The sequence below is a fragment of the Ambystoma mexicanum genome, chromosome 8, assembly GCF_040938575.1.
Source record: "Ambystoma mexicanum isolate Mex_15411 chromosome 8, UKY_AmexF1_1, whole genome shotgun sequence".
Lineage (NCBI taxonomy): Eukaryota > Metazoa > Chordata > Amphibia > Caudata > Ambystomatidae > Ambystoma > Ambystoma mexicanum.
Window position 1 is genome coordinate 751,601,814 of NC_090929.1, and position 17,925 is coordinate 751,619,738.

Below are 17,925 nucleotides of genomic sequence, written 5' to 3' on the forward strand. Positions count from 1 at the left end.
GCCTCTTCTGTATGCCTCCCTGCCACAAGTATAACCTGCCTCTGCTCCAGGACTGGCTTTCTCTCAACTTCAGCAGTCTTCAGCATTACAGATTATCCTTTTCTGCATGACTCCTTTACAAGCACCCCAGCTTTGTTCACACCTTCTTGGTTCCAGTAACAACCCTGAAGCCGTATTGACACTCTTCCACCTTCAGGTAGCAATGCCACACTTGTATCAAAGGATAATGGACATTTAACAACCTTGCTGATCAGGTATATAGATCTTAATTGGACAGGTTTCACTATGCAAAGGATTTGCCTGGTGGCTTGGGTAATGCTTGTTATTCTAGTCAGTACAACAACTTCTGGACTTAAAGAATACATGTTCCGAATACTACAAGGTTCAGTCTTCATAGCAAAAACAGATTTAAACAGACGTAACCACTCGTTAAGATTCATCTTTTTTTAACAGGCGTTCCCTTTTAATGAGAGACACACAACCACTCGGCAACAGTTATTTGTTCAACAATGGAAATAATAGGCTTTTCTTCTTACACAAACACTATTGCTCTCACTAATCGTGCATTTGTTGCATTTCCATTATTAAAACCAAACAATGACAGTTTATACTTGCTTTTGAACTCACGTGAGTTACTTCTGAGCTGGTACCAGTTACCGACAAGGTTTGCTGAGTAGACCTTAAAACTGAGCTTCACTCACCGGCTCCAGCAACACTGTGGTTGCAGGCTGCTTCACTTTCCCGACTTCTTCAACTACTACTACTTCGGGCACTCTTGTGCCCACACCCTTTTGCAGCATGAGTGTCTCTGGTCCAGCCACGCCAATTGGGATTGTCCTTTACTCCTCAGTCCCTCGGCTTGCCTTCTGTTATGGACCTCTGTTTTCCTTATGGTCACAGCTGTGCAATCACAGCCACACGGTGCACCTGGGGAATGCTCCACTCTTAGCACATCTTGCCAGTGCTGCCACGGCAATGCAGCTTTTGAGACTACAGGACTCTCACAGAACTTGCAGGTGAAATATGCTGTCTCCACGCTCTGGTGTCCTTTCTGGGATCATACTTCCTCATGAATTGCCAGCCTCATGCTTTTCTACTTCTGCTACTGCTGCCAACCTTCCGACTCCTGCTCCAGCTCCTTCTTTCTCCCCTCTCCTGCTGCAGCCTTTTATTCCTCACAGATTTGACAATTGGCTCCAGGTGTGAGCCATTGATTTCAATTGCCTGACCCTTGCAAAGTCTGTTTGGCCTAATTGCCTCACTACTACATCTACATGCTTCCTTAGCCCTCGTCTTTGTCTCAGTCCGTATAGGATTCTGGGACATGTAGTTTAAAGTCAGGGTGTTCTACTTCTTGAGTATTTTTAAGGGTAGGTTTAATTCCCTTAGTATTTATAACAGGGGGCTATAGGTTATAACTTTGCTAGAGGAAAATGATTTAGGGAAGACAACATTTCGCCATTCCTTGAAGTTCACCTTTGGTATTGAGGAGGGCATTTCATTTTAGGAACCAAAATAATTCTTTCCTTTGGTATACTATGCTTTGGTATGACAACCTTTGGGTTTACCACCTTAGATTCCATAGGCGGTTGAGAGATATTAAAATGACAGTAAGCCATAACCTCTTGCAGTACAGTGTTAAGAGTCTCCCTGTTAGAGGAAGAATGCTGTGTCTCATCCCATGGAATCTCCCCACTACCCTGGGCATTGTCTCCACCCAGGTGATCCTCCCACAGTACACCACCCCCAGGGTTGGGATCAAGAAGTGTCTGCCTTCCCCAAGCCACCTGGGAGGAGACTTCCAGGAGCCCATTGCTCATTTCTTCCACGATCAGGGGGTGGGCAACCTTCTTGGGTACTTTGGTTTGGCTTCTCTCCTTCCCTGCCTGTCTTTCCCCTGTTTGGATTCTTGTGCATCTTTCTCGAGCTGGGCTAAAAATGCCCCCATTTCTTCACTCCAACTGTCCACCCAGAGTGCTCCTTATTGGCCCGTGGTGGGCACCACAAGTCCGGAAATGCAATAGGCACCAGAGACCTTTTCTGCATGCCTCAAGCACCCATTACTCATTTCTGACTCGATGTGAGTGCGAACAACCCTCTTGCGTAAGGTTCACTACTTTGGTTTGGCTTCTCTCCTTTCCCACGTTGGTCTCCCCTGCTTCGATTCCTGTGCATCTTGCTCAATCCAGACTAACAAGGCCAGCCTCACTTCACTAAATAACGTCTAGTGAAACAGTCACTAGACCTGGAGACGCATAGGATGTAGTGAATACTAATGCATATTATCACAAATACTCATTCTTTAGCAGTAAGTGAAATAAAAAACATATATGTCCTTTATATTTGTAATCTTTTCTTTATTTTTCATAGTTTGCATACAGAGACCCTTGCCGATGCATTTCGGACTAGACGTCCATCTTCAGGGCAGGTTCTACAAAGATAAAATATCATACAGATTCATAACTGTTGATCACTGGATATGTTATTATGAATAATTAGCTCATTGGCATTAACATCGAAACTCCATGAAAAAAAACCTAATATGTCCTACCTGTATATTGGCAAAGAAGAAAAAAGTAGCTAGTGTTGTCGTCTATGAAGAAGACAACTTATTGTGTAAGTTGTGCTGGACCATGAGTCAAGCTTGTATGTTTTCAAAGAGACACCTGTAACATAATGGGCCTCATTACGACCCAGGCGGTAAGGGGTTTACGGCAGCGTAAACAGCGCCGACCCTTACCGCCTGAGTACGAGATCCCTTAGCGCCATGGCGGATTTAACACCTGCTTTTAGCAGGTGTTAAAATCCATGGCGCTAAGGGACCTTGATGTTAATTACGCCACCGTAATTTACGGTGGCGTAATTAACGCCTTCCCCACTCCCATTATGCCCTATGGGGCAAAAATGGGAATGGGGAAGGGTAAATGGAGATTGGGGACTTACCGCCCCGCCAAGGTCGGAATGGGGCGGTAAGTCCGCCATCCACCATGGCGGAGTTGGGAACTTAGCGCCATGGACCATGGTGCCAATAGCGCCATGGTCCTCCGCCAAGGTCGTAATGAGGCCCAATGAAATCTAACTTAACTACACATACGTATATACTGGAGCTCACACATTGTTAGAGCACTGTTAGTTGACACAGTATTCTTTTACCATTTGGTAATCTTGCAAACACGATGGTGCTAGACTATTTATTTATTTATTTATTTATTACATTTGTTATACGCCCAGACCCGGGGGTATCACGGCGTAGTTACAGACAATGGGGGAATGCAATCTTAGAAAGTACACAGAGGAAAATACAGGAATAACAGTCAGTAATATACAATAATATGCGAGGCAGTCAACAATATACAGCAAAATGCAAAGCAGTCAGATATGTACAGTTAATTGGAGCGGATTAGTGCTCTATATTCACTCCTAAAGTTTAGTCCAAGGGTGTTACTAGCCCTGTCTGTAAAGGAAAGCATAAACGTATGTGTTTGTAATTGCTGTCATATTTGAAACAGTGCTTAAAAAAGGAACTGCAGATTTACTAGTCAATAATAAGCCAAAGAGACTGTCTGTCTTACCTTTTAATGATACACAATGATACACAATCCCCTATATAAATAAGGAACACATTGCAGGCTCCACAATGTACAAGCAGACAGCTTAAGAAAATAATAGAATGTGACTCAGGTACACTTAATTCTACGTCATATTTGGAGCAGTGCTTAAAAGTAAAAACTGCACATCTCTAGTCAACTATCGGGCAGACCCAATTTCTGTCTTACCTTAGTGTTATTCTAGAGATGCACGGTCGCCTGGGACAGTCAGGGACACGTTGTATCCTCCAAAATTGACAAACAGGCACCATAAAAGAATAATGAAAATGTGGCTCAGGTCCACACAATGCTACAAGCGATCAGTGAGCTTATATTCATTAAATGTTAAGTGGAACTGGGTGCTTGAGGACCTTCCCCTTACCTAGAATCGATTCAGTCTGAGTTATTAGTGTTTGAGCATCCACTGCGAAACACTGTACTGGTCTTGCTGTGGTGAGGGCTCTGTGCGTCTGTTGAGCCATGGAACAAAAAGTGTTACCATGGCAGCAGATGCGCAGAGCTCTCATTCTGTTATGGTGCGTCATCACGTCCTAACCCAATTATGCATCTACGGCTCTGCTGACAGAGGCGTTGAACAGGCATGAAGCTGCATGATGGTTACCGTAGTTCAGATCGGTGTAGGGAATGCAGAGAGCAATAAGTCTAAATCCTGTAATCCCATAATGGTAAGCGCACCCAGAATGCAACAAGAGTCTGTAGATAGCTCGGAATACACATATGGGTACAAGACTAAGAATAGAAAAAACGTTAATTAATATTGAATGTTTCTAGATGTTCCCATATGTTACTTATACAAGGGTCTTACTAGACATCAGAAATGCCTTCTATAGTGCATATTCACCGTGGGTAAGTATGTGTCGATGATCTCAAACGAAAAAATACATGTTTGTACTGGTATAAAGGTAATATCAAACTTAGATACATACGAAAATTACATAAACGTTTCTACAGATACAATATAGCAAGACAATTGCATAGACATTCCTATTGATTCATAGATTCAATACAGAAGTGTTTGCCAAGCATGGCATATTTATTGACAATACAATTTGAGAGATTAAATCTTTATGGTACATCAAGTTACAGTTGTACTTCCATTACAATATACATTATGTTTCAAGGTCATGAATCCAGAAGCAACAAATGCATTTCTGTGGTATTGCATATACAGATGTTTATTAAAGAAATGTTAGAATAGTTTGTATCTGTGCCAGCATATCTGGTTGAAGTAATGATTGCTCATTCGACAAACTGCTGCCATACATCAATGTGATCTACCCAAAAAGAGTACAGTTGTAGTAAGGTATATGTTAGGCAGAAACTGGTGTTCAGTGTTGTGAGTCTAGTCGGACAAAGCTCACATGATTTAGTCAACGTACAGTATATATGACAGTCAGGGTCTGTAATACATGTTACGCCTCATATCTCATAAAGTGTGCCACTGTTACTGTAGATGTCCAGTCTTGCCAAGAGTTATCGCAGCTTTACCATGTTGATGTTGCTATCCACTTCTGGAGGAGGAGTTCATCATCTGTTATATACCCTATTACAAGCTGGAGAAGTCTATATAGAGAAACAAAAAATGAAACAACAACTCGCTTGACACTGAAGATCATGACCAATTCCACAGAAGGCCCATTGATATTTTCAAACAAATACAGTATACAGTCCACCAAGATCAAAAAATGTTCTTAAAACACTGGCCACTAAGTTCTGATAGTAAATTACAAAATCTCATAATAGAAAATACAATCTTTGCTTTTCAGAGAAGTAATAATCTGAGAGATCTACTGGTGAAGAATCATTGCAAAAGAGGGATAATGCAGGAACTGAAAAACACAGGGACATACCCATGCTTGTCTTGCATTAATAGTAATAATGTCATCAAAGGAGATACAGTCACGCATCCAAGAACAGGAGGAAAATCAAACTGCAGAACCACTCAAATTGCAACACACAGATTGTGATTTATTCTCTCTGCCCATGTGGTCTACTATATATAGGCCAAACCAGCCGCAAAGCACGGATATGCTGGAATGAACACAAATCCAATATCAGAACAAGGAATCAACAGTTACCCGTAGCCAGACATTTCCAACAGCAGAAACACAATAAGGTTCCAAATCCTGGAGGTTGTAAATGTCATGAACTTGAGAATCAGCACAAGCAAGAAACATGAACAACGAGATGCTTTCTGGATAGACAAATTAGATACAGTATCTCCCAATGGTCTCAACGAGGGGTTGGACCTGTTCTGCTTCATTTCAACTTTGATCCTGGCTTCTGCTAATTCAGTTTCCTCTCCCTTGAAACCTGTTCATCAGTCTGTCTAGTTCATGCTTACATTTTGCCTCAGTGTTTACTATCCTTTTCACCAGTAATGATTGGCTGTAGGGTAGGCTTCTAGTGGTTGAAGGTGGGTGAAAGCTCATCTGGTGTAGGAGATTATTTCGGTCTGCAGGTTTGTGATATAACAGGGTTTCAAATTCAAGACATTGGGATTAATTTGTACATCAAGGAAATGAAGGCCAGGGTCTCCAATTTCAAAGATGAATTGTATCCTATTATCGATGATGTTTAAATATTTTAGAAATGATGTTAGTGTCTCGCTTGTGTCATTCTAGACTAGGAAAATATCATTGATGTAGCGTCCTCAGTAGGGTGATGAATTATGTGGTCATTCTCAAATTTGTGCATGAAGGAGTTAGCATAAGCCGGTGCCATGTTTGCCCCTATGGCTGTCCTACTCTCTTCACTCCCACTGCCCTCCCAGATTAATCCTTATTGGTCCGTGGTGGACAGCACATGAATGGAACTGCAAAAAGCAGTGGAGACCTTTTTGCCGTGCCTTCAGCACTCTTCGCTCATTTCTTCCTCAATCTGAGGACGTTCAACCCTCTTGGGTAAGATTCTCTACTTTGGTTTGGCTTCTTTCCTTCTGCACTGTGGTCTCCCTGGTTTGTATTCCTGTGCATCTTATTTGAGCCAGACTAACCAAGCCCGCCTTTCTTCACTCCCACCCAGAGTTCTCCTTGTTGGTCCGTGGTGGGCACCACGTGACCAGAACTACCCATTTACAGGTCTTCATCCAGGACAGCCTTACCCGGGCGGCCGGCAAAGGGATAAAGACAAAGGGCACCTCCGTAGGGCACCTCTTTCCCCTGTTTGACTGTGTAACCTGGGTGCCCCATCCAGGCCCCCAGAGCTGTCTGCTGCAATTTCCAGTTAAGAGACAAGGACTACCTGGCCGCCCAGCCTGGTCTGTTTTTGTGATTTCTTGACACTATTTGCAACTACCTGTCCCTTAGTGTTACCACAGCTTTAACTCTTGCTGCTCTTCGATTATGTTTTTCCATTGCATTGAATTTAGATGATGTTTTGAGTTTAGCAACTATGTAATATTTCAGTGTATAGCCAGCTACTGTTTTATATTAAACTGCCTTTGAGCTTAGATATCTGTGCTATATTTAGCAGCATTTTGAGTAAAGTCACTGTTATACTTAGCTGCACTTTTGAGCATAGCCACTGTCTCATATTTAGCTCCATTTGCTGAGTGTAGTTACTGTGCCTTATTTAGCAGCATTTTGAGTAAAGCCATTGTCTCTTAGCTTTTTTTAGTATAGTCACAGTCTCATAAATAGCTGCACCTTGAGTATAGCCACTGTCCCATATACGACTGCATTCGACTATATCCAATGTCTCATACTTAGCCACATTCTTTGAGATTAGCCAATGTGTAGCCTTGCTTAAAACACACCCTAATTTAAACCCAGCTGCTTTTGTGTATAGCTACTGTGTTGTACATTGTTGCATTTTCCTCTAAATGGCCACTGTGTTATATTTAGCTGCCTTTAAGTATATCCTCTGTGTCATATTTAGGTACTTTTTGAGTATATCCTCTATTGTCACATTTAGCTGCTTTTCATTATAGCCAGTGTGTATAAGCCAGTCTCACTGCCTTGAGTATAGCCACAGTGTTTATCTTACCTTTTTGAGTATAGCCACAATGTTATATCTAGCTGCATTTTTGAGTAAAGCCATTATGGTATTTTGAGCTGCATCGTTAATGTATCCACTGTTACATGTAGCTGCACCCTTTTCAGCATAGCCACAGTGTTCTATTTAACTACATTTTGAGTACAGCCGCTGTGCTGTATTTTGTTGTTTTTTAAGTAGTATAGCTCTGTGTTATACCTAGCTGCCTTCAGAGTTTAGCCACTGGGCTATATTTATCCACTTTCTGAGTATAGCCTCTGTGATATTTAGTAGCATTTCTGAGGATAACCATAACGTTCATTCAGCCATATTTTGAATATAGCCAATGTGTAGAATGTATCTGCACTTTGAATTCACCCTCTTCAAAATTGAGCTACATCTATGAAATCAATTGTAATGTATTAAACTCCATGTTTATGGAAGATAGCTGAAGTCAAGGCCACCCACCCACCCGCATCTGCTATCATACACTACTCTGAAACACATTGCACAACACCCCTGCCATAAGAATGCAGCTATCCCCCACGACAAAAATTAGGTCTAGCTGCACACATAAGGATTATGCTCTTGCATACTCTACAGGCTACCTCTTGGCACCCATCCATCCACATGCCATCTCGACATGGGTGGCTAGCAGCGACTATCTACGTTTGTATTGGCTGAAATACAAACGCATTCTAAACTGCTCTGAGGAATTTCCCAGACCTTGAGTCGGTCCCCTGAGGGTGTTCAACGTTCAGTGCTTTGAGACCATACCGATGGGAAAAGGCGCCATACAATGACAATAACATTACATATCAGTCTGCAGCTTGTGGCTAATTAGATGTTTTGGCCTATGGATCTCATGATTCCTCACAATTGACTATGCTACCTTAGATCATTACATCGTCACTAGCTATAGGCCAATCACTAATGTACCATTCTTGCTGAAGATATTAGATCAAGCTACATATCTTCAGGTCAGGAACATCTTGCCAAACAAAACATCTTGAGTAAGCATCAGTCAGGCTTCAGGCTGATGCATAGCACAAAGACAGCCATGCAGCACTAACATCTTGCAAACTATGGACAATGGTGGTATTGTCTTACTAATGCTATTGGACTTGTCAGCCACTTTTGACCTACTGGACCATACCATCTTGGTCGATAGATAACTAAACCCTGCAAACTTTTCACTCTAAGTGGCGAAATTGGTCAAATCCTTTTGTCCAATCGCTCAGCCAGGGTGTTTAATGGTGCAGATTCAGCAGATGCTCCTAAGATGCCTTATGGGGTTGTAAGGAAGGCATGGTATGAAACAGCAAGACAGACACAAGTGATCACAGTTCAAGGGTGTTTATTGAACTTCCATTGGGTTTGAAAAACGCCTATCTAATCCTAAATCTAAAGCTGGGAGCAATCTACGACCATCAAATAATAATAATGCATGTGCCAATTCTTACTTCTAAATACAAATCCTGGGAGGATAGCTCAGTGGCAACGTGCTCGCCTTGCAAGCAGGACGTCACGAAGCACCACAGGTTCGATCCCCGGGTCTGCGCTTAGAAACCTCTGGGTATTTAAGCACGTTATAAATATGCAACTAAGACAACAACAACAAAAAATTCTGTAACATCGCCTCGATGCCCCCGGGCTGTGTGAAAGCTTTAAAAAAGCAAATAAGTAAATCATTTTAAAAAATAGTGTGGGAAACAATGTTATGCAAAAGAAAAGTGTTCAAGACATTATGTGTCAGGATATTCAAGCTGTTGGCTTCCCTTCCTCACGTTTTCAGCACGGGACAAGGTGGCACACTTAAGCTTAGCACACTCGTTGGCTTCTCTAGCACAAGGATGCAGTTCAAAACTTCCCCATCAGGGCCTTCTGTGCCAAAGTCCCTTAGCCATTCAAAGTCTCTTATTTCAGAGGGCCTGATGCAACACAATAAATATTCTTGGATTTCACATATAAAACATCTCGGGTGATTTACTGTTCACCCCGGGCACCTCTCCGCCAGGCTCAGACCCACTTCAACACAAAAACCTTCAATTAGTCTCCTTCTGCCGGGCCCAGACCAGATGTATATACTTTTCCAAATGTTCTCTACTTCATCAAAATCGAAGACCTTCAACTGTGTGTGGGATTTTGCTTGCTCGTTGCAGGACCACTTCGATTCACAATTACTCGTCTCTTGATGTAACCTTTTTCCCATTTTCACTTTTGCCACTTCTCAGATGGATACCTTTCAGAGACCATTCACTTGAGCACCCACGCTGTGCCGGACCACTCTGTCAAAGGTATTGTATTTTGCTTTTAAAGTTTAGTCACTCATCAGCAGTTCATCTTTACTTGCGTCTCTTATCACACGCATTTTAACAGTGTCCATTCCAGTGCTCGCGTATAGTACTGCTGCTTGCAACCTTGGCTTCAACACAGACCGGTCTTGTATCGGTCTCCCCAACTCACTGGCTGTGTTGATTTCACTGCCGCTGCTTTGTTCTTGGAGCCAAGGATGGAACCATGGCGGCTGGTGCTTCTCCCGCCTCGATTATTGATGCAGCAGGGTCCCGGGTATCTCTGACACACAATTCAGGTTTTCTTCAGCCTGGTTTCCTGATCTTACGCTTTCTATTCTCGAGATTTTTGGAAAGCAACGGTTCCTTGTCAAAAAGGTCAAGGGAACTTCCCTTCTTTTTTTGCTGTCTTTCCTCTCTCTTTCAACTGCCATCTCGAAACTGCTGTTTCCTCATATCCTTTGCTTTACTCAGAATGTGCTCTCGCGCTCCACCTTTTATCTGTGTGGGGAAGCTTAATGGAAGTCAGGTGTGTGTGAGGTCAGTAATTGCCTGGCCTCACCTTACCTTTGTATTGGGACACGTCAGGTATACTGCTCGGGTGTTATTCTGTTTTCTCTCATAGCGGGCTGTCTGTGAGAATGTGTTCATGTTGTAAAAGGGGTGGGGGAGAGTTCCTAAATATCCTACCTGGTAGGATGGGGCAAAGGTGTTATAGGGAAGGGGATACTGCATCTCACCATCCGGTATCCCACTCCTACTCCCTGAAGACCGCTCACACAGGTGATCCGCCCGCACTGGTCGACCCCCATGAACTGGATCCAAAGCGATGGCTGTGTTCTGGCCACCTGGATAACAGACAGACACTTGTCTTGCCTAGCCTTGCCTATCGCCTATTCTCTATAACATCTTCATAAATCCACTCTTTGAGCTATTGGATACTAATGTCATCATATATACCAATTATGCAGATGACATTCAGTGCCTTCTGCCACATTTTTGGGGAGTACGGCAAGGACACTAAAAGGACACTAAAATCATCAATCCAGCAGGGGATGGGTCGCAACAGCCTGGCTTTGAATGATTCTAAAACAGAATTAATGTTAGCTGATACAGCTAGTAGAATCAGAAAGTAACACCAAAGTATAGGAACTTTGTTATGGCTGGCTGTACCATCACTACTGTGGAGAAAGAAAAACCTTGGGGGTTTACTTAGATTCAGAGCGGAGCATGAAAGCCCATGTTAATAACATCTTCTCTACATCAGCATTCCACCTTAAATTGCTGACCCAAATTCGACCCTTCTTGTCCAAGAACTGTTGCTCTTATTTGGGAAGAGCAATTATGGAGCTAAGCTGGACTACTGTGGACATTTGCTATATGGAATGAATAAGGGAGAAATAGCTAAACTACAAATAATCCATAATAGTGTTGCAGGCGTGATTGAAGGTCTAAGTAGGACAGATCATATCTCTGATGCTAGGTGAGCACTTCATTTGGTTACCTGTAGGAGCTAGGATATCCTTCAGACTTCTTGAGCTCATTCAGAAGTGCTTGTTTGACAATCGTCTAGGCTACCTATCTGAAAGGATCTCGTGGCTACCTATACAGAGACCAGTGCAGTCTAAATTTACCAATCTGCTGTCTGTGCCGAGAGTTAAAGTAACCTCAGTGAGTGAATGTGCCTTTGATTTAGCAGCACCCAAGGTTTGGAACACCCTTCCTATGGGCTTGAGGGGCTGCAGTTCTCTAGCCCCGTTTAAACAAGCTCTGAAAACTCATCTTTTTGCCTAAGTACATTGGTACTGAACCACTCAACCTAAACTGTCCTCCTGTATTGGTTTAGATGGATGTTTATTATATGTTTGTTGTGTGTATTTGTTTCTTCTTTGTTGAGCGCCTTTATGCCCCCCGGGCTTGTTTGATTGGTGCTCTACAAATAATAACTAAAATAAATGCTGTTTTAGGCTGATGCGAGATAAAGTCCAAAATATCAGAAAAGGCAAGGGTGGCAGACAACTGCAATGGGTGCTTTGGGGCCCCCTATACCCATTTGATGATATCAAATGCCACAGAAATTCCCGTTTATGAGAGAGTGATGAAGGAAGAGGCAATCAAGAGAAGAAGGAAGATAAAAAGGAGGATTAGAGTGCAGGGAGACCATATACAGACAGATTATATGGTGCAAGAGGAAATACGAGAAATTGACTGATGCAATGGGGGAGGAGTAAAGGTGTGAGAAGGAAGAAGGGAGGGAGAGAGACAGTAATCAGGAGAGATAGGTGAAAGAGCGGAAGCAAAGGTTTGCTGCAAAAGAAGAGACAGAGCGAGAGGGAGAAGAAAAAGAGGCCTGTGAAAGGGGCTGTCGAGACTACCGAGGGCTGAGTGGAATGGTAGGGGCCTAAGAAAACATTGGGGGGAAAGGAGTGTCCTAATTCCTTCCAAGTCACCTCGCAAGTAAGTTACATTTTCCTCTTAAGCTCAATCTCTTAACAAACACAAACCTCACAGAGACATTTTGATTTAACCCATTGGCCTTGCATGAGACCTGTTTTCTCCCAGCCTACTACACTGACATATTAAATTAATTTTAGTTCAATGAAAGTGAAGCCCTTCCTTACACCCTTTACATTCATTTTAGCAATGAGTGTACGTGTAGGGAAACACAGACATAGCCCTTTTTTTCAGACCTGTGGTGAAGGAAGCCTTTGGAACTGGGGGGAGGTGTGGGTGCAGGAGCAATGAGGGGGCACCAGCATTTGAAATTATTCATGGTTAGTGGCAGTGGGTGTCTATTTACAGTGGAGGGACATTAACATTCACTTAAATTAGAGTTAGTGACCAGCCTGGGGTCTCAATCTGAAAATTTTAAAAATAAGATGAAATGGTGATGTGTACACTGTAAGTGATTTCAATCCAGCACTCCAACTAAGTCAATGCCTAGTATGGGATGCCCAATGGAAACCCTTATTTATATATTTTTATGTCAAAGTTTGTTTAATTCTGGATGATGTACCCTTATATAACGCCCCTCTCTTTGAATTCCCCCGGTCTCACTGAACCAAGAAATAGGTTTGTTTTGCAAATTAAAAGATTTATTTGAAGAATTGAACAATATATAGATTATACTTTTATGAATATGAATAATATCTGAATATCACACTTATGAATATGAACAATTATCAGCAATGCGTAATATTACAATATCAACAATCTCTTTAATCAATTAGGAGTAGAAATAGGAAGAATAATGTAGCAAAGAATACTTGTGTGGGTTCAAGGAAATGCAATGAGATGAAAGAATGTAACACAGAAATAAGACTTGATATGACTTCAATCAAAAGACAATATGATCACTCTTTCCCCTGTGACTACTCACTTCCCCCACTATGCAAGATGAAGAGATGGAATGAGGGCACACCGATATCAGGAATAACAATCACAATGCAGTTCAATCCCAATTCCCCCAACAAGCTTAGAGCGAACAGGTATGATTTTAAAACAAGTCAAAATGCTTTTAAATGTGGTTTGAATTGAATGGGAAAATTTTTAAAAATGATTTTAATTTGCTAAATTAGATTCAGAACTAGTGAGAGTTGCTTTGGATAGGTTCAGGTCAACACTAGCAATGATTATAGAATGATTAGCAGATAGAAAACGAAATTTAGAAATTGAAAGCAAGAAATAGCTATTTTTACATAGAATGAAATTGAGCCAAATGCGACATCGCTGCAACTTTTCTGCGTGCGTAAAACACGATTACAGCAAAACTATAAGGAATTGAATGTAGTTTTGGGTTCATTTGAAAGCTGAGGGTGTTAGCTTCAAAATGACATTTAAATTTCTAGGACGTAAGGTTCAAATGTTACAGAGGTTTTTGTAAAGGTAGATTTTTCTCAGAGTCAAGATTTCAAAAATGAAAGATTGCGCTTTGAAGATTCGGAACCAATATGGACTTATACTAAGGTGCTATGAAAGTACAAGATACCCAACGGGACAACCACCAGAACAGGGCGCCTTCCACTCTGGTTGTTGTGCGCCAAGACACTTGACTGTCTTCAAAATATCAGCGCATAGATGATTATCGTTACAGTTATCACATGCAAAATAATGAGAAGAATTCAGGATGGACACAAGATTCTATAATGCAGTTCTGGATAGGTTGAAATGGACTGGATTACTTTAAACTAAGAGATGACTATGGACAGTTTCTAGACTAAATACTCACTCCTATGGCTTTAGAATGGAGTGGGCCCGTCAAAGATCTGGTCAAGGGTTTGGACTTCACTCACCACCGGACAGGTCTCAGGCACTGGGTTCTGCTCTCAGCAAGGCCCTCTGGTCTGCACGGCCTCTTGGACTGGGCCTGACGGGTTGGTTCTGGGTACAGCTCTGCTCTATGGGTCTATGGGTCTGGATCTTGGTTCTAGCACGAGGTTCTTAGCTAGAACAGCAAAACAGCTCAGCCAGGCTGTTGGATTTTGTGGTGCCCCTTGGAAGTTTAGGGGTTAGAATCAGGTTGCAAAAGATTCTGAGACCTGCTGAAAAAGGGTTCAGCTTCTTGGGTTAGGCCTCTCTGCTTCAAAGTTCTAGAGTTTGGTTCTAGAGTCTGGTCTCTGGATCTATGTCTGGAGCCTGGATCTTCCTGCAGGGTGCTTCGCCAAGAAATCAGTTGAGAGGAAAGTGTGTGTCTTGTCTGTCCCCAGCAGTCCCTATTTATGTATTTCCAAAGTGGGTGGGGAGGCTGATTCTACTATGCCCAACCATCTAAGCATCTGATAGGTCAGAGAATTTCCCCTCTCCTGATTTGAGACAGGAGCAATGTGTCATCAGGTGTCAGAGTGATGCTGTGTTTATGGCCCAAAGTAAATCCCTCCCATTAGCTTTTTCTTAGGAAATATATTTCCAAGATACACAAGTTGTTCAAAATACATAATTACATGACAGATTGCCTAAGGTACATTTCTGTTCAACTCCCATCTTCCTGCGAGCTATGGTTCATAAATTACAACTTGTTTGCGCTTTTGGTGGGTTTCTCAATGTTAGTTCTGCACCAATTCATTTATACATGCATGCACATCCCATCTGGGCACATTTCTGTAATTTTTCATGTTCCTAACATAAACACAATAGCTACAATATGAATAATTTCCGGGGTTCAGTCTCAGAACATCATGCAGATTCCAGCTTAGTCTTAAACTGTGAGCACATTTTTCATTTTAACAATCTCTAAGTTTCATATTTTTGTCAGTTCAGTACACTTTGCTATAAGCATTTTTCTAAAACATACATTTACACCGACTTCAATCAACAATTTCAGTCTGGCCCGCCTCCAGAGCTGGGCTGAGTCAGAGGGTCACATGGCTTGCCTTCCTGCCAGAGCAGTTTGTTGTCAGTCACACCCAAATTAGCATTCCTATTCAGCCCAAGGAGTCCATTGTTTTTTGGTCTGGCCAGCAGGGGTGTCATGCCTGCTAGGCCCTCTCACGTCCGAGTTCAGCACCCTACATCTACAGCCCAGAGATCAGCCAGACCATTTTATACTCGGTGGAGACTCTGGGGAAAGATTCCTGGTAAACGCCTTCATTTCCGCTAAACATGGCGAACTTCTTTGTCAAACACGCTGCACACATTATCAGTCCACTCGATAAGCATGCGTGAGTATCACATGACTGGACGTCAACGCGCTACTCACGCATTTTACGTCAGCTGACTCTTATTTAAACGGAAGTCTCCCGCTATTCGGCGCTTCTGATCGTTGTTTCTTGGATCTTCGTTCCGGAGCCTGGTTCTACTTTGCTTCAAAGCAGCTTCCAATCTGCTTACCCTTGCTAGCCGGACCCGCGCTGCTATTTCTGGTGGTTCCTGAACTGCCTTTCCTTTCTTCCAGCTGGATCCGCGCTGTTGTTCTTCTGGTCTCCTGTTTCATTCCAAAGGTCCAGCCAGTCTCAGTCAATTGTGGACATTCATGTTCTAGGATTACCTCCTCATCCCAATCCTCCAATTATTTCTACTTTCAAGAACTGTGCACTGAACTTTATGGACGCTATCCGGTGTGCACCGACCCGTCCCTAGTGCGGCCCTCGTTCCGTTCGGGTTAGTCTCCTTACTAACCTCCCCTTTTCCTTCGTTGGTTTTTATTTTGGATATTCTTCCTGGAACTCAATTTCATCCTCCAGTCCACACAACTACAGGTTAGTGCATATCCTGAATCTGACACATACATTTAATTAGGTTTAAATTGAATAGTGATTAAAACTTATCATTCTTATCCTACAGACTGGTGAATCAATCCAATATCTGGACCTTTCCACTAATTACTCTTTCAGGCTGTGTTTGTTAAATATAGTCTGAGAGTGGCATTGGTTGGAAGGTTTCAATCATCAAATTCTTCTCCTTAGAAGACACTCAGAATAGTCAATCGGGAGAAGCTCTACAGGAACTCAACTTGTATCCTTTATATCAGAGTATCCTTTTTTGGTGTCGTTCTAATTATAATTCTGTAATCTAAATCTTAACAAGGGGAAATCTCCTCCCCTTCTGATTAACATGCCAATGCGAAATGCTCTCCTTTTGGTGGGAATGAACAAGGTGTGAGATTCTCAGGGGAAGAAGCCTCTTGGGAGTTTTAACTGAATCAGGTTACCTTCTGGTCAATTGTAACATAGTTCCTTGTGAAAAAAAACATTTATAAATTTAAAATAAGCAAACCCATCTTTACTTCCGATCCTTTTTCCACATGAAAATCAATGTGTGGCACTCTTATATGGCATTTTGATGGAAATCTCTTCTTTGGCATAGTTTGAGTTCAATGTTCAACTTTACACATTATAGGTTTTAAATCGCCGGCTTCTGACAAAGGTAAGTAACGGTACTACACCCATTTTTGACAGCTTTCTTGCCATCAAGTATCTTTAAAAGAGGATTTTGTTCTGATAACATATGATTCTTGCTGACATTGTATTTATGTGGATTCTTGCAGTAGAATAATGTGGAACACCCAACAAGTAGGTTGGATCTTTTAGGTGGTTTGTGAGCCATGATTTTTGCACATTTTTGACAATCAAGAAAATGGATTTCCAAACAGCTCTGTGTTTCTTTTTGGCAATCAGCATTGCTTTTTCAAGTGATTTCAGGCTACTTTGTGGGTAGCCCAATGGTGGGTTTTGGCAGTGGTCTCCTGTGTTACCACTGACTTAGGCAAACGTGGATGGCGGCCTATTTTTCAGATTTTTACTGCACAATTTTGGGTGATTTTCAGCGAGCAGCATGCTTTCCAGCGGCCATTATGATGTTTCTGCTGCAAGCAATGCCCAGTAATGTTGCAAGGCTTGGACTGGTGGGTTGAGACATCCCACAAGCCCCCCTCTTGTGATTGGCATTGACCGTCCATCAATGAGAATTCGCAAGACTGGGATGTCAGCCTCATCTCTTCTGATTCCACCAATGGCAAAGTTCATCATCTTTTACTCCAACAGGGGTGGATCGACCGGTTCTCCTCGCCTGTTCTGATGGGAGTATTGAGCGATACTCCGGGCCCCTCGGATCTTTGCTCCCGGTCCCCGGGTAGTTGTCCTTGGTTAGTCTCCATGGTTTACAATCAACTATAGGTTATCTCCTAGGATGATAAAGCAAAAATATATTTGTAGACATTTCTCCACCACTATTAATGTAGTGGGGTGGACACATACATTTGATAAATCAGGAGACATTTACATTATTGTATTTTATAGGCTATATGTGGAATATTTTAGGGTTGGAATTTTATGGATCTGGAGTGGCCCCCTCTGGGGTTCCAGAAGACTCCTCCAGTTGCTGCAGAGTGTGCCTAGGATGGCAACACTTTAGTTGATTAATATGGACCCACTTATCTTCCCCTTCTGCCAAACTGCCTTTGGGGATGTGGATCTTGTAGGCGACTGGTGAGATCTTGTGTACAATTTCAAAAGGACTCCTCCACGTAGGCAGAAATTTTCGTTGTTTCGTCTGGTTCCTTTGGAAATTGTATAAGTAGACCTGGTCTCCTACATTGTATTCTTTTCTTGTAG